The following is a 19155-nucleotide window of genomic DNA, read 5'->3' on the forward strand; positions in this document are numbered from 1 at the left end:
AAACACACTTATAAAGTACATATTTATTTTTATCACCAAATTATCTGTGTAAAGCTGCTTTGAGACAATGTTCATTGTTAAAAGCGCTATGCAAATAAAAATGTATTAAATTGAATTATTATTCTTTCAGTCCTCACGTTCCTCTTCTTCTTCTTCACCTCCAAAACATTATACAGACCACCATCCGATGCTGTCTAGCTACACTGTTCCCTGCCAACACCTTACAATCTTCAATCTCCTTCAGGTTGCATCTCCTACATAGAACATAGTCCACCTGTGTGCACCTTCCTCCACTCTTATACGTCACCCTATGCTCCTATGCTAAAATATGTATTCCCCACTGCCATTTCCATTCTTTTAGCAAAATCAACAACCATCTTCTCTTCACATTCCTCTCTTTAAAGCCATACCTACCATCACCTCCTCATCACCTCTGTTCCCTTCACCAACATCCCTATTAAAGTCTGCCCCAATCACTAATTGTTCTTTCCTGGGTACAATCTCCATCACTTCATCTAACTCACTCCAGAATGTTTCCTTCTTCTCCATCTCACCACCCACTTGTGGAGCATAGGCACTGTTGACATTTATCATAACTTCTTTAACTTTTAACTTTTAGCTTCATGTTTATAACCCTATCCGAAACTCTCTTCACCTACACCACACTCTTACTGTACTCTTCTTTCAGGATCACCTCTACACCATTTCTCTTTCCATCCATACCATGAAAGAACAGTTTTAACCCACCTCCAATGTTCCAGGCATTACTCCCTTTTTACCTGGTCTCCTGAACACACAACATATCTACCTATCATACAATTTTATTTTGCCTTTATATTGTGTGAAAGATTGCAAAGAAATGCAAAGTCTATGCATTCTATGCAAACGCAGACATGCTGATTTTGTGGTTAGGAAAACCCTGGCTTGTCCAAGTACTGGTCAAGTCAATGTATGTTCTCACTTTTTTGGGAACACATTTTATTAGGAAATATTTAATATATGAAACATTCAGTAACATATTCATAACATTTAAAATACTGCCCAATATTTGGCAAAGAAGTTGTTTTTACATACACAAATTATTCACATTTACAGTACAGTGGAACCCTGTTGTACGAGCAACCTATTGTACGAGCAAACGGAGATACGAGCAACCTCGCTCGCAAAATTTTACCCTGTTTCACGAGCAAATTTCGAAGGCACGAGCAAACTCACGCTGCCGGTTCCCCATTTTCGGCGGAGGGTCGCATCAGTTGCTTAGTTGATGACGTATCACTCAGTCGCTCTCGTTGTTCAGTGCAGCAAAAACTCAGTTGTTCTGTGGCAGCGGGGGCGTGGCCGAGCGGCGGTTTGTGAATGGACGGCGGGTCCGGGAGCAGATAGGCAGGGGATTGCCTCACCTGAAGTTATTGTGACCTAATGATTGTTCTCTTTTTCAAGTGATCAGAGGGTGCATTTAAGGAGGAGAGTGTGTGTGTGTGTGTGTGTGTGTGTGTGTGTGTGTGTGTGTGTGTGCGTGTGCGTGCGTGCGCGCCTGAGACGTGCTGCGTGGGGCACTAAGCAGACCGACACAAAAAAAACAAATAAAAGTGGATGTGAAGCCTTTGCACCTGACCTGTTGTGGCATTTCTTATTCCCGTATTTATACGCTCTCCCACAGTAACTTTTTTTAGTTTTATATTTTTTATTTCACTAGAAATCTTGAAAAATGTCTCCCAAGAAAATCAGTGATGGTGCTGTGAAAACGAAAGTAAATAGAATTACATGGAAACCGAGGAGGTTACGAGCGTGGTGCGCGTCTCACACTCGCAACCAACCACTACCACATGAGTAAGTGTTAAATTATGTTTATATTACGGTAATTTGCGGTGTATTTGTTTTTTAAAATAGGCTACAAATACTTTTTAAATGCAGAAATAAGCGATCGGATGAGATCTCGGAACGGATTAAATCACTTTTACATTCATTCTTATGGGGAAAATCAGTTCGAACATACGAGCAAATGGACACACAAGCAATTTTCAAGAAAGAATTATGCTCGTACAACGGGGTTCCACTGTATATCTAACCTATATTATTATATTTTTGAATTGCTTTAATGTTGAAAAATAATTCAAGAATATAATAATATAGGAATATAATAATATGTCCTTATACAGTCAATGTTTATAAAGTGTTTGCTTCCCTGTTGGTTGCTAGCATTATTGTTGTTGGCTTACATGCTAAGTATTTCTGTTGTTAGCTATTGAGGTCAGAAACTCTCCATTGTTCCAATGTTCCTTGTTCTCCCGTTCCACCCTGTCTGCTGAACACACAACTAATCTACCGTTCTCCTCTCCATCATATCAGCTACCTCTCTCCCTTTACCAGTCATAGTACCAATATTTGAAGTACCAACCCGAACCTCCACTCTCCTACACTTCTCTATTCCCCACTGTCTCTGTAGAAGGCTTCCTCCTCTCCTTCTCTTCCTTCAGCAGTTATATTTACACATAGCCTAATAATCTGATATTAACGTGTCAGCTCAAATTGAATAAAAAAAAGAAATGCTATTAAAATATTCTAATAAGTAATTAATATGTGAATACACTTCATAAACAGACTCCATACATATACTAACCCAGCTAAATATTTAACTAAAGAACAATTAACATTATATTATTGAGAAATCTTTTAAAACATCATAGATATGGCAAAGAACCTAATCATCCCATTTATTAGTTTAATAATCAATTAACTTGAGAGTCTTATGATGAGCAATTTTCAAATTGCAGGTCTGCTAGTGTGACCTGCAATACCTTTCCAACTATTATTACCAGTTAGAGATCACAGTTATTTCTTAATTTAAATTGTAAAATGAGATTTTACATATTCATGATCAAACTTTTCAACTTAACTTTTTTGTATACTTGTAAGCATTATTTTGGTGTAAAAAAAACAATGATTAGCCCAAAAATGTTGCTATGTGGATTTAAATAGGCAAATACCTAAAAATAAGACCCTGTCTCCAGATTATTGTTGTAATTAATGTTAAATATATGGGATATAATATGTGACTGTGGAAAATATATGTTTATGGGACAATTTAGTGGTCTGCATTAAGCAAATTACTGGACTTGGATTAAAAACTATCCAATGTATTGTTAGCTGGATAGATAATCAATTGGTAAATTTTCAAAGAAATTACAGACTGGTTAGAATTCCAGTTCATAATGCAAGAAAATAAAAAGCAACCCTGGATGAAAATAAACGGTATGAAGTTGCATAAAATTGATGAAACAGTGCCATGATGAACACACACCATGAACATAGCTAAAGACAAAGCTCTCTCAGACAAACACACACATACAGTATCCTTATTTACAATAAAAGCATTTGTGCTAGAATTCTGTAATGTAAAAATTTCACTCACCTTTTACACTGTTTATCTTTGTGTAAACTGAAATATGACAGTAAGTCTAATTTAGCCTTTATATAATCTAAACCTACATTTGACTTTGGCTTTTTCTTTTTCTTTCTAGTGTGAAAGAATGAGAGCACAAAACCAAAGAACTTGATGTAGAAATGCAAAGTCTATGCATTCTATGCAAACACGAAGACATGCTGATTTTGTGGTTAGGAAAACCCTGGCTAGTCCATGTACTGGTCATGTCAATGTATGCTCATTTTGTTGGGAACACTCACCGAATTAGATAATCGAGTGTTCATCAGTTTTTCCTGTGCTGTAGAGTTTCTTACCTCAATAGCTAACAACAGGATAAATTAGCATGTAAGCCAACAACAATAGTGCTTGCAACCAACAGGGCAGCAAACACTATATACACATTAACTTTAGCAGGAAATCAGGTAAAACATGAAACATGATACATTTGATTATCCCCATTCAAAATTTAAGTATACATGTATTTAGTTTCAACTTGTTTTACAAGTGGGTGCAGATGGGCCTGAAGTGTCATCAGAAATAAAAAAAAATATTCCTCAAAAATATCATCAAAAATATTCCTGTTCATCCTTTTCATGTAAAAATGAAAGATGTCAGTTTAATGTCAACAGAACAAGAAGCTCTGTTTTGTTTTAAAACATGCCACCTTGGTTTCCTACCACATGTTTTCTGATTACTTGCACCTGCTTTATATTTGTGCATTTAAATCCCCATGTGTCTTTGTTGAAAAGCATTGTTCAGGACTGACAGCCTGTCATTACTAAACCATTGTTTTATGTTGTGCAACTCTCAAATTCCATGACCTCAGTCTTAAATTGTTATATATATATATATATATATATATATATATATATATATATATATATATATATATATATATATTATTCTCATAAATGTATGTATTTCATTTAGATAAGCCCAGTTATTCAATTGAATTCAGTTTTATTTGTATAGCGCTTTTACCAATGCACATTGTCTCAAAGCAGCTGAAGTTGGAATGTATATGTTTAGTGCTTATACATTTGTTCAATGGTGACTCTGGCAAGAAAAACTCCATGAGACAGTATGAGGAAGAAATCTTGAGAGGAACCAGAATCAAAAGGAAACCTGTCCTCATCTGAGTGGCATCAAATGTACATTACAGTTCCAATAATGTTAAAGTGTGCAGTTCAGTGATGGGTGCTCAAAAGCAGAACTGTTCATGCTAACTGTGGTCTTGAGCCATTCTTTATCAATTACAGTCCAAATCCATCCTCAAAGTTCTTGAGTTGCTCAGTAACATCATGGATTAGAGATAATATCGTGAGAATATCACCCCGTTGTTTCGAATTGCAGGAAAAGTCTGCAGGAGTGAGTAAGTAGAGAGATAGAAACTATACTCTCACTTTGTCCCCAAAACATCCTACATGTGTTGTCCCTCTAATAAACACATTTTTAATTCTGTCCATCTTCGTCACTCCCAATGAAAACCTCAGCATCTTCAGCTCTGCCACCTCCAGCTCAACCATACAACATTGCAGGTTTTACCACAGTCCTATAAACTTTCCTTTTTACTTTTGCAGACACCCTTCTGTCACAAATCACTCCCGCCACTCTTCTCTACCCATTCCAGCCTTCCTGCACACTTTTCTTCACTTCTCCAACACACTCTCCATTACTTTGTACTGTTGACCCGAGGTACCTGAACTCCTCCATCTTCTCCACCTCTTCATCCTGCAACTGCACCACTCCACTGTGCTCAATCTAATTCACACACATGTACTCTGTCTTACTCTTTCTGACATTCATTACCCTCCTCTCCAGTGTCTACCTCCATATCTCCAGGCTCTTGTAAACCTGCTCCCTACTCTTACCACAAAAAAGGTTTTCACTATTTTTTTTTTCTTTCAGTCTTCACTCCCCAAAGCCATCCTACAGACCACCATCCAATGCTATCTAGCTACACTGTCCCTTGCCAACACCTTATAGTCTCCAATATCTTTTAGGTTGCATCTTCTGCATAGAATATAGTCTACCTGTATGCATCTTTCTTCACTCTTATATGTCACCCTATGTGCCTCCTTCATCTTAAAACAAGTATTCACCACTGCCATTTCCATCCTTTTAGCAAAATCTACCACCATCTGCCCTTCCACATTTCACTCCTTAAGTCCATACCTACCCATCACCTCCTCATCACCTCTGTTCCCTTCACCAACATGCCTATTAAAGTTTGCCCCAATCACCAATAGTTCATTCCTAGGTACACGTTCTACCACTTCATCTAACTCACTCCAGAATTTTTCCTTCTCCATCTCACAACCCACATGTGGAGTGTGCTGTAGCACTACCGGGAATCTACTCTCTTATAGTAAGGTAGGATTCTAACTTTGTATATCTACTTAACTCAGTTGATTCTAGAGTGTTGGTCTGTTCTTATTAGTTCTGTCCGGTGATTAAAAGTGAAAAAACTGAAAGTGTAGTTTCAGTCTCACTTGAGGTGTGAATTGTGGGCAGGGCTTACTTACTTATATTGAAGGTGTAACCAGCTCAATTTTCAGTGTGCTGTAGCTCTATCATGAATCTACTCTCTTCTGGTAAGGTAGGATTTTAACTTTTGCATATCTACTTAACTCAGTTGATTCTTGAGTGTCAGAGGTCAAACATTTCCTGTAGTTTTCACCAGGTTTGCACACACTGCAGGAGGGATTTTGGCCCACTCCTCCACACAGATCTTCTCTAGATCAGTCAGGTTTCTGGCTTGTCGCTGAGAAACACGGAGTTTGAGCTCCTCCAAAGATTCTCTATTGGGTTTAGGTCTGGAGACTGGCTAGGCCACACCAGAACCTTGATATGCTTCTTACAGAGCCACTCCTTGGTTATCCTGGCTGTGTGCTTTGGGTCATTGTCATGTTGGAAGACCCAGCCTCGACCCATCTTCAATGCTCTAACTGAGGGAAGGAGGTTGTTCCCCAAAATCTCGCAATACATGGCCCCGGTCATCCTCTCCTTAATACAGTGCAGTCACCCTGTCCCATGTGCAGAAAAACACCCCCAAAGCATGATGCTACCACCTCCATGCTTCACAGTAGGGATGGTGTTCTTGGGATGGTACTCATCATTCTTCTTCCTCCAAACACGTTTAGTGGAATTATGACCCAAAAGTTCTATTTTGGTCTCATCTGACCACATGACTTTCTCCCATGACACCTCTGGATCATCCGAATGGTGATTGGCAAACTTAAGACATGCCTGGACATGTGTTGGTTTAAGCAGGGGAACCTTCCGTGCCATGCATGATTTCAAACCATGACGTCTTAGTGTATTACCAACAGTAACCTTGGAAATGGTGGTCCCAGCTCTTTTCAGGTCATTGACCAGCTCCTCCCGTGTAGTTCTGGGCTGATTTCTCTCCTTCCTTAGAATCACTGAGACCCCACGAGGTGAGATCAATTGCTTGGCAATTTTCCCGTAGCCGTTTCCAGCCTTGTGGAGTTGTACAAATTTTTGTCTCTAGTGTCTTTGGACAGCTCTTTGGTCTTGGCCATGTTAGTAGTTGGATTCTTACTGATTGTATGGGGTGGACAGGTGTCTTTATGCAGCTAACGACCTTAAACAGGTGCATCTAATTTAGGATAATAAATATAGTGAAGGTGGACATTTTAAAGGCAGACTAACAGGTCTTTGAGGGTCAGAATTCAAGCTGATAGACAGGTGTTCAAATACTTATTTGGAGCTGTATCATACAAATAAATAGTTAAAAAATCATACATTATGATTTTTTTTTTTTTTTAGATTATGTCTCTCACAGTGGACATGCACCTACGATGACAATTTCAGACCCCTCCATGATTTCTAAGTGGGAGAACTTGCAAAATAGCAGGGTGTTCAAATATTTATTTTCCTCACTGTATCTTCATGGATGAGTGCTCATCAACTAAAACTCAAACCCAGCAAAACAGAGCTGCTGGCCATCCCAGGTGATTCATCTCCAGGTCAAGATCTCCAAATAACTCTTCATGAATCTCTGCTCTTCTCTTCAGCCACTGCTCGTAACCTTGGGGTAACTATGGACAATGAACTGTCCTTCTTCCCACATGTCGCTAATATGATTATCGTTCCTGTCGATTTCTTCTCTACAACATCCGAAGGATTCTACCATTTCTGTCCACACAGGCTGCCCAGGTGCTTGTTCAGTCTCTTGTCATCTCAAGACTCGACTACTGCAACTCTCAGCTGGCAGGTCTTCCCATGAATGCTATTCGTCCACTGCAAATGATCCAAAACGCAGCTGCGCGACTTGTATTCAATCTGCCCAAGTTCTCCCAGACCACCCCACTGCTGTGCTTCCTTCACTGGCTTCCAGTAGCTGCACGTATTAGATTTAAAACACTGATGCTTGCCTATAAGGCCAAAAATGGACCAGTGCTATCTTTTCTTTAGAGACCTCATCACATCTTGCACTGCACCATGCTGTCTGAGATCCTCCATCACTGCTCGACTGGTACCACCTTCTCTTAGAATGAGAGGCTAGTATACTTAAAGGCTCTTTTCTGTTCTGGCACCGAGGTGGTGGAATTAACTTCCCCTAGATTTCCATACAGCGGAGTCCCTGGCTATCTTCTAGCGACGGTTGAAGACTTACCTCTTCCTGAAACACTTAAATTAGCACTTTTTTAAGTTTGCTTTGTAGAATTCAAGAGTTATATTTATATGAAGTTTGTAATTTTGCATACCAGTGTAGATTTATTCATTGCTAGAGACTCAAAGCACTTTTGTACATCGCTCGGGATAAGGGCGTCTGCACAACTGCACAGTGTCCTTAACTTTTATACAACAATAAGGACACATAATAATCCATATCCTTCTCTTCCTGTCACCCCTAATCTCTTTCTCTCTCGGTTAAGTTAAACATGCTCCTAAGGATCTAGTGATCACTGTTCCTGCCCCTCTTCCCTCCTCGGATCTACCCACTTCGTCCCAGCCTGCCTCTGGATTGTGTTCTCTTTGATTCAAGGCCACTCTGTGCAGCTGGGGATGAGTAAGAACAGAAGCTTTAAGGATGGATTTGGACTGTAGTAAATGTCAACAGTCTGCTCAGGACTACAGTTTGCTTTTGATCACCATCACTGCACCCCACAACATAGTTTATCTGTAATAAATGGACATTCAGTACAACCCAGTTGAGGATGGGTTCCCCTTTCGAGTCCGGTTCCTCTCAAGCTTTCTTTTTTATGCCATCTTGGGAGTTTTTCCTTGCCACAGTCGCCACCGGCTCGCTCATCGGGGACAAACTTACACTTATAAAGAACGTCTTATTCATTTTTATCACCACATTATCTGTGTAATGCTGATTTGAGACAATGTTCATTGTTATAAGTGCTATACAAATAAAAAACTAATCACTAATCAAATCAGTAATCTTTTGTTGTTATTTTACCACTTTAACTAGCTATGGCAAGGGGATGCCTTTTTAAACATTGCATTCCACATTTAGTCCCAATTTGCACTTATATTTCCCTCCACTCTTCTTGGAAAATGTTCCACTTCATTAGTGTGCTTGTCGACATTTGTGTTCATCAGCCACACGAGTGTTAGTAAAGTCAGGTACTGATGTAGGGTGAGGAGACAAGGGGTGCAGTCAGTGTCAATTCATCCCAAAGAAGTATGCTTCAAGATGGCGTCTCTCCTCAGATTTTAGCTAAGCTAAGGCTAAACCTGCATCAACCATCGATTCCAGGCGTCTTCCTTGCCAATGTACGGTCTCTTGCTAATAAAATGGATGAGTTGCTGCTCCGGATATCATCACACAAACGGATTAAGGAATGTAATGTCATTATTTTTACGGAAACATGGCTCAACAACAACATTCCCAGCAGTGCCATTGAGCTCGGGGGTCGCAGTGTTTATCGGGCGGACAGGACGGCAGAGGACTCTGGAAAGCGCAGAGGTGGAGGTCTGTGCATTTATGTTAACAACTCATGGTGCACGGACTCTACTGTTACTGAAAGTCATTGCTCTGTTCATTTAGAGTATTTGATGATTAAGTGCAGACCCTTTTATTTACCGAGAGAATTCTCAGCCATTGTTGTGACTGCAGTGTACATTCCGCCGGATGCTAATGCTAAGCTAGCTATGGAGGAACTGCATGCAGCTATCAGCAAACAGCAGTCTGCACATCCTGAATGAGCTATCATTGTTGCTGGAGATTTCAACCACTCCAACCTGAAATCTGTTTTACCAAAATTTCACCGCAATGTCTCCTGCTCTACCAGAGGGGACAAAACACTGGACCAGGTGTACACAAACATACCTGGGGCATACACAGCCATTCCCCTCCCCCACTTAGGTCAGTCTGATCACCTCTCTTTGTTCATGCTACCCAAATACACACCACTGATCAAACGTGTGAAACCAGCTCTGAGGACAGTAAAGGTATGGCCAGAGGGGGCCATTTCTTCTCTACAACAACAGTTTCAGGATACTGACTGGAACATGTTCGCTTCACAGGCCAAACTGAACTCTCACACAGACATGGACATTTACACATCATCTGTTTTGGACCATATTAACAAGTGCATTGACTGTCACTACCGTCAAAAACCCGTGAAATGCTTTCCTAACGAGAAGCCGTTGATGAACTCTGAAATCTGTCTCTTGTTGAAAGCAAGAGATGCTGCCTTTAAATCTGGCAGTGCAGAGGACTACAACAGAGCCAGGGCCAACCTGAAAAGGGGCATCAGGAAAGCAATGCTCACATTCAAACTCCACATAGAAGATCACTTCCACAACTCTGACCCCAGACGCATGTGGAAAGGCATCCAGTCAATCACAGACTACAAACCTACAGCTCAAATAACCAGCAGTGCCTTCCAACCGAACGAACTTAATCACTTTTTTGCTCGTTTTGACCAAAACACAGGACATTTTACAACAACCACAGACTCTTCTACTGCTTACAGCCCACTTTCACTCTCAACAACGGACGTCTATTCAGTGTTTAGCAGAGTGGATGCACGCAAGGAAGCTGGCCCTGATTGCATACCGGGACGTGTTCTCAGAGCATGCGCTGGACAACTGGCACAGGTTTTACTGACATTTTCAACCTGTCACTGGCCCAAGCCACGGTACCAACATGCCTGAAGACCACTACTATCATACCAGTGCCTAAGCACTCAGCTGCTAAATGCCTGAATGACTTTCGCCCGGTTGCACTCAACCCTATTGCTATGAAGTGCTTTGAGAAACTGATCCTGAATCACCTCACTGCGGGCCTACCACCTACACTGGACCATACCAGTTTGCCTATCGCCCGAACAGGTCAACTGAGGATGCAGTTTCTACAGCTCTTCATTCTGCTCTCACTCACCTGGATAAAAGCAACACATACATCAGAATGCTGTTCATTGACTTTAGCTCTGCATTCAATACAGTCCTCCCCACTGTACTGATCACTAAGCTCAGTGAACTGGGTATCTGCACCTCCACTTGCAGATGGATTCTGGACTTTCTCACCAACAGACCTCAATCTGTCAGGTTGGGAAACCAGGTATCCTCAACCCTTATTCTGAACACTGGCATACCGCAGGGCTGTGTTCTGAGCCCACTGCTCTACTCCCTGTTCACCCACGATTGTGCTCCTCTGTATAACTCCAACATCTTTATCAAGTATGCAGATGACATCACCGTGGTCGGCCCAATCGAAAACAACGACGAATCGGCCTACAGGGAAGAGATCCGTAATCTGGCAGCATGGTGTGCCACCAACAACCTGACTCTCAATGCCACAAAGACCAAAGAGCTCATTGTGGACTTCTGGAAATCCAACAGCGGGAGACATCTACCAGTCAACATCAATGGAACTAGATGTAGAGCGAGTCTCCAGCTTTAAGTTCCTGGGAGTTCACATCTCTGAGGATCTGTCCTGGCAGCAGAATAAGTCAGCTCTGGTAAAAAAAGCATAACAACGCCTGTACTTCTTGAGAAGTCTCAAGAAATCTCATCTGTCCCCGGGGATTTTAACGAGTTTCTACCGCTGCATCATTGAGAGCATCCTGACCAACTCCATCACTGTATGGTACGGAGGCTCCACTGTGTGTGAACGTAAAGCACTGCAAAGGGTGGTCAAAACCGCCCAACGCATCACTAGCACCCAACTACCTGCCATTGAACACCTTCACCACAGCAGATATCTGCGCAGAGCTCACAACATTATCAAGGACTCTTCACATCCCAGTCATAAACTGTTTAACCTCCTTCCATCAAGAAGGAGATACAGGAACTTACGAGCAGGTTCAGGGACAGCTTTTTTCCATCCACTATCACATTACTGAACTCTACACTACACCGCTAAATCACTACAAAACAAACACATACAAAAGACTGTATATAACCTCTGTACAATACATGTACATACTACATAGTATATCTTTTTCACTCCTCAGTACATCTGCACTTTTTATATCTGTATGTATCTTTATCATTACTGTACATTCTGCCCAACATTTCACATTCATTTGTGTATATAATGTATGTGTATATATTTTTATATATTTATATATATATATATATATATATATATATATATATATATATATATATATATATATATATATATATCGTGTGCTTAGGAGTTCGGCACGCTCAAACCGTGCTCGCTAACCCCGAGTGCTGCCCGCACTGCGCTCTTTTCCCGTCAAGGGTTGGAGAGCGCCGCCTGCGAGTCGCGGCCACGAATAAGGGACACCCGTGTCTCTCTCCACTGCCCGCGGAGAGGGACGAGGCTGCTTCGCAAGCACAGTGCAGCTGGGGAGAGTTTATGGACGAGGTTTCTCCTGTCCTTCCTTCACTCTTCGAATCACACTCTCTGCTGGATAACAAGGGTGTGGAAGAGAAAGATGATGAGGTCGCTCATTTTTTGGAGGAAGATTTGGAGGACGATGAGGAGGATGCTATCCTCCCTCCTGATCTTCTCTCCAGGCCTGGAAGTGCTACGGGCCCTTCCCCCTTGCCAGGTAAGCTGGACCTCGTGGAGGTGTGTAGGAGAGCAGCCAAAAAACTTTCTATCGAATGGCCGTCTCAGCAGGTGCATTCCGACGCTGAGAGGGATTTATATGACGGGAAGAGGCTGCCATCGCGCACTTCCCCAGTTAAGCAGCTGATTCCTGCTGTACCAGCGTGTGTCACGGAAATGCGTCGTTTTTGGGACAAACCCTTCTCGCATAGAGTGCCCGTTAAGGGTTTCTCTAGACTGGAGGTGCACAATATGGAGGCTTTGGGGATGTACAACCCCTCAGAGCTGTCGGTGGCTAGCCACCTCCACCCAAATCGACAAGCTGCTCTATCCTCCTCCTCCCCTTCTCTGCCAGGACGTACAGAAAGGCTGTCCACCTCCCTTTTTCAGAAGATCTACCGCTCCTCAGCCCTGGTGGTTAGAGCTCTGAATGCCACCTCCATGCTCACGGCTTACCAGGCAGAGCTCATGGAAGAGATGGGGAGGCAGATTGATGCTGGGTCACCAGATTCAACCTTGTGGGAAGAAATCTGCGTCATTGCAGATCTCAACCTGCGTTCCTCTAGGGGTGCGGTCCAGAGCTGCGGCCGCAGCATGGGCCTCGCTGTGGTGGGCGAAAGGGCCCTGTGGTTGGGTTTGACGGGCTTATCGGAGAGGGAGAAGGTGGAGTTCCTTGATGCCCCGATAGAGCCAAAAGCCCTTTTCGGGGCTGCGGTGGCGAATATGCGCTAGCAATGCGACCTTCGCAAGAAGGATGGTGAAGCGTTTGAGGCATGCCTCCCAAGAAAGCCTCCTGCTCGCCCTCCCCAACCCGCACGTTCATATTTCGCCCCTGCATCCAGAGAGAGACAGCCTGGTTTCAGGGCTCCTAGGCAACCCCCACCCCAGCAGTCAATGCACGGGGAGGCTCGCCAGAAACAGCCCAGCCCAGGAACAAGACCTCTTTTGCAGCGGCAGCTGCTAGGCATCACCCAGCGGACCCTCAGGGCGGGAAGAAAAGGAGGGCGACCTAGCCTGTGGTCTGATTTTGGGTCAAAAGAGAGGTGGCAGCACTCTCTGAGTTTCTGTAGCACCCCTCGACTCATCTCAGGAGTCTTGTCCTCCCCCTCCAGCGAAAAGGCGTTGGGGAGCGTTTCAAAGACTGTGTTTGACGAACGAAATTTCTCCGGTTGGAGTGTTGGCACCAGTTCCCCCAGTGCCCGGAAAGTTACTTCTCCCCTCTCCACCCACGGGGTTATGCAAGAGAGAGAGCAGAATGTTCCATGTTCGTCCAAATTTATTAAAGATTTGTTCTGTGCATCCAGGCAGTGGGCCGAGGGCACAGACGTGTGTGATAAAGAGAAAAGTAAAAAAAACCACACACAATAAAAAAACTCGAACCAGAGTTGCAACCCCCGGCTCCGCCGCCAGATGGTGCCACCGCACCATCTGTCAGCGAGAGCCACAGAGTCCTGCTCTCTGCTCGCGGAGAGTTGGCACGCATGCGCAGTTCATCATTGGGTGTATTCCACAATACAGCGGGAATATCGCCTGCAATTTGCCGTGAGACCACCGCTTTTCAGCGGCTTGATTTGGTCGACAGCAGAGGGCGAATCTGCTCAGGTTTTGGAGGACGAAATAACCTCCTTACTGAGCAAAGGGGTAATTTGATCGGTGCCGCGAGAGGACAGCCAGCTCGGCTTTTACTCCCGGTACTTTGTCGTTCCCAAGAAAGGGGGGGGGGGTCTCCGTCCCATTCTGGATTTACGGAACCTCAACAAACACCTCAGAAAGTACAAGTTCAAGATGCTCACTTTGAAAGCTTTGTACAGTGTTATTCGTCCCAGAGACTGGTTTACGTCAGTGGATCTGAAGGACGCGTATTACCACATAAGCATTTATCCAGCACACAGGAAATTCCTACGCTTTGCCTATCAGGGCACAGCCTACGAATATTTGGCGGTTCTGTTCGGGCTAGCTCTAGCTCCACGGATCTTTACCAAGTGTGTCGAAGCTGCACTGTCACCGCTGAGAGCATCGGGTCTCAGAGTGTCAGCGATTTGACGATCTCCTCCTCTGCGCTCCGTCCACGGCAGCAAGCGGAGGTGGATACGAGTGTGCTTCTGTCTCACCTGACTGGCTTGGGTTTCAGGATAAACGAGACAAAGAGCTGCTTGGTGCCCACACAGGAAATAATATACCTGGGTCTCAGATTGAACTCAGACCTGTATCAGGCTTTTCTATCGAAAGAGCGCATCAGGTCGGTTCGCAGTTGTCTCTCTCTTTTCCAGAGAGGAAGGAAAGTTCCATTCAGACTCTGTTTACGCCTGCTGGGGCTGATGGCTTCGGCAGTGTCTGTCATACCGTTGGGACTGTTGCGAATGAGAGAGTTTCAATGCTGGGTTACGGCACAGCGCTTATGTTGAAATGTATTCTTTAGTAGCCTTGGCGAACCTTCCTATCTTGACCTTCTTGGAGACAGGATGCTCCTGTCTTTGCTGACCTGTACATTTTGTGCTATCGCGTGACGTGACAGGATGTTAGAAGACCAAGGGCGTTCAGTTAGAAGATAGCTATAAGCACATCCTGTTCCCTTTTCTTACGCACATATGTTTCTGACCCCTATCTCTGTCAACACACGATAACTCTGTCCGTGTCGCAATGACCTCCCCGCCTTTCCTACGCACTATGGCTTGGACTGATGTGTACATATACCCTGCTTTGCAGCCCAGTTCTCTGAGCAGTGGTATTGAATAAACCAGACTTGCTTTTAATCGTGTGGGTTGTTCTTTCATTGCTCCGGAGTGCTCCTAAGGCCTTGCAGAGAAGAGACACAGACGAGAGGGCAGGGGATCTTTCTTACAATTTGGTGACCCCGACGTGATACTCTCGACCAGGTAAGACATGTTTGATTGACTACCTGGTTGGCAGTATTTGGACTAGGATATCTCCTTCAGGGGAAGGTAGACCTCAGTATTGGTATTACTGAGCAGGTAAAGGATTAGGGTATTCCTGTATAGCCCCTGAAAGGAAGGAGGACCTCAGTATTATAGTTACTGGGCAGAGCGCGCTGTAAAACAAAAAGAAAAATATTCTCTCTGTGTCCAAAGCGCCACCTCAATCGCAAGGTGATGGTGACGTCACTGTGCTTACGCGCTCTCCATCACTGGAAAAATCGCGATTTTCTCAAGTCGGGAACCCCGCTGGGGGCTGTTTTCCTGAGGAAAGTAGTGACGACGGATGCGTCACTCGCAGGTTGGGGTGCGGTGTGCGAAGGCAGGATAGCGAAAGGGAAATGGGCCGTTTTGCTTCGGTGCGCGCACATAAATTTTCTGGAGCTGTTAACGGTGTTTCTAGCTTTAAAACATTTCGTGCAGTTTCTTCGGTGTCACCACGTATTGGTCAGATCAGACAACACGACGGCGGTGGCGTACATAAATCGCCAGGGTGGAACGCGCTCTCCTCGGCTTCACCGTCTAGCGCGAGATCTCGTGGTGTGGGGCATGGAGCATTTCCTGTCGCTGCGAGCGACTCATGTGCCGGGAATGTTGAATGCGGGGGCGGATCTCTTGTCCAGGGGAAATCCCCTGTACGGGGAGTGGTCTCTCCATCCTCAGGTGGTGAACCTGTTATGGGAGAGATTCGGCCGGGCCGCCGTAGATCTCTTCGCCTCGCACGAAAACACTCATTGCCCTCTGTTCTTTTCTCTGGTGAGAAACGGTGCACCTATGGGTGTGGATGCGTTAGCCCACCCGTGGCCAAACGTTCTGCTTTACGCATTTCCTCCACTAAGTTTGATCGTGCCGACTTTACAAAGAGTAAGAGAAGGCGGTCACTCTGTCATACTAATCGCTCCGAACTGGCCAGGGAAAGTGTGGCTGGCGGAGATTTTCCAACTCCTGCACGATCGACCCTGGCCTCTCCCGTTGCGCAGGGATCTCCTCTCGCAAGCGCGCGGAGAGATTTTTCACCCGGCACCGGACAGAGTAGCTCTCTGGGCCTGGCTCGTGAGAGGATGAATCTCAGCGTCGCTGGTTTGCCTCCGAGGGTGATTGAGACGATTCAGAATGCGAGAGCAGCTCTGCATATGATAGGAAATGGAATGTGTTTGAACTGTGGTGTGCTCAGAGACATATCATCCCTTTTCACTGTTCTGTGGCAGATGTGTTGTGCTTTTTGCAAGAACTTTTGGATAAGGGCAGGGCTTTTTCAACCGTTAAGGTTTATCTTGCCGATGTTTCTGCATGCCACGTAGGGATTGACGGTAATACTATTGGTCATCACCCGCTCGTGTGCAGGTTTATGAAGGGAGTGCGGCGTCTGAGCACGTTCTCAAAGCCGCTGGTTCCGCCATGGGATCTGTCAGTGGTCCTGAGCGCGCTCTCTCAGTCTCCTTTTGAGCAGATAGGGAGTATTGATTTAAAGCTCCTGTCGCTGAAGGTCGCTTTGTTATTGGCTCTTTCTACCGCGAAGCGGGTTAGTGAACTTCATGCTTTGTCAGTTCATAACTTCTGTATGCGTTTTGCTTCGGATTTCTCGCGATTGGCTCTCAAGACTAATTCGGCATTCATCCCTAAGGTGAGCGAATCAGCTTTCGCCTGCAGACAGGTGGATTTGATGGCTTTTCATCCGCCTCCTTTTTCCTCAGCGGAGGAGGAGCGACTTCACTGTCTGTGTCCTGTCCGTGCGTTACGTCACTATGTTGACAGGACGGAGGGTTTGAGACGGAGTAGTCAGCTGTTTGTTTCATGGGTCGATTCCCGTAAGGGAAGTCCCATTTTCCGACAGCGCCTGTCCCATTGGCTCGTGGAGGCTATTATAATGTGTTATAATAGCGTGGGTCTTAACCCTCCGGAAGGACTGAGGGCTCATAGTACCCGAGGCTTGGCCACTTCGTGGGCGCTTTTTAAGGGTGTTTCTATTTGGGACATCTGTGCGGCAGCATGCTGGGCTTCGCCGCACACTTTTGTCCGTTTTTATAGGCTGGATGTCACGGAGCCTTCGCTGGCTCATTCCGTCCTGAGTGTGTAATACATATTTGTGTGTATATTGTAGGTATGATTATATATACATGTATTATTTATATAGATGTTTTTGGTCATGTATACGTGTATACGTTAGGGAATGACAACGGGTGATGGAAACATCGTGGTTCGGATGTTTGTCATTTCTCTCACTTTTCCACTCTCTTCAGTGAGAGGGATTATCTCTTTTTATCACATCACTGGGTTGGTTGACACCTGCTTCGGACAGCATATCTGCAATACGGGAGTTGTCTATATCCCATAGTGAGATACCGAACGAATGTTTGAAAGAGAACTTTAGGTTACTTTCGTAACCCTGGTTCTCGGATAACAGGAGTGAGGTATCTCACCACACTTCCCTCCTTGCAGTGCACGGAGAAGAGATATGTGAGAATGAGGCAGGGACCGCCAGCAGCGGTGTATATAGGGAGGCGGGACTCCCGCATCACTGTCGTGATTGGTCTGTCAGCCGACAGACGTGGTGTGATTGATGCTTCCAGGATTGGTCACGCCCGAGGTGATTCCCATAGTGAGATACCTCACTCCTGTTATCAGAGAACCGGGGTTACGTAAGTAACCTAAAGATCTTGTAACCTTTCATTTCTGCACATTTTTCTTAACTACTGTACGCCTCTATATTTATTCACTGTACTTCTGAATGTCCACACATCTCTGCACTGTAATAGCCTTTATATTTATTCACTGTATATACTCTCATATATACCACTTGCTGTAAATATGCTAGATAGTTATCTGCACTGTAAATATGCTAGATATTTATCTGCACTTTTGCACGACTGCTACATTTTGCACTTCTGGTAGACGCCAAACTGCATTTCGTTGCTGTGTACCTGTACTATGCAATGACAAAGTTCTATCTATCTATCTATCTATCTATCTATCTATCTATCTATCTATCTATCTATCTATCTATCTATCTATCTATCTATCTATCTATCTATCTATCTATCTATCTATCTATCTATCTATCTATCTATCGCAGGCCACTCAAGATCTTCCTCTCCAAACTATTTACAGTAAACTATATCTTCATAAAGCTGGCTTTGTGCACAGTGGCATGGGGTATATGACTAAGCATTAAAAACAACCTTGTGTAAATTGCCATAAACTAACCTGACTTATAGCTCAGGTTCCAAATAAAAAGGCCCTTTGAATAAATCACATGCACAAAATACATTTACAAGTTTTTAGTTCAGTGATCAGCCTACTTTTAAATCCATACTGCTATTGGCTCACACTTCACTAAAATCAGTATTTTATTGTATGTTGGTCATGCTAGGCTTGCATTTACTATATGAATCACGTGCAGTAGTGGACTTTTGATATTAACTAGTCATCACAGAGAACAGAAGATACCATAATGAGACACACCTTACATTTTTATTCCAGAGACTCTATTAATAAATTCTTTATTTTGGATTTTATGATTGGACTAATTGCTGCCTTGTAGGAATCCATTTTAATGTGTTGGGTGGATGCTACCGTTTTTTTATTCTAAATTGTGGCAGTGGTATGGTTTTGCATTTGCAAGTGTTTCTTGTATTAATTGCACATAAAATACTCTGACTACACACACACACACACACACACGCACAAAACAGAAAGCAGCACACAGCTCTAATTAGTTGTGCACATTTAACTAATTAAAATCCCCACAGCCACATTCTTAAAATAAAATAGGCACTAAATCTGGAATG

This window comes from Silurus meridionalis, chromosome 17 (assembly GCF_014805685.1).
Source record: "Silurus meridionalis isolate SWU-2019-XX chromosome 17, ASM1480568v1, whole genome shotgun sequence".
Taxonomy (NCBI): domain Eukaryota; kingdom Metazoa; phylum Chordata; class Actinopteri; order Siluriformes; family Siluridae; genus Silurus; species Silurus meridionalis.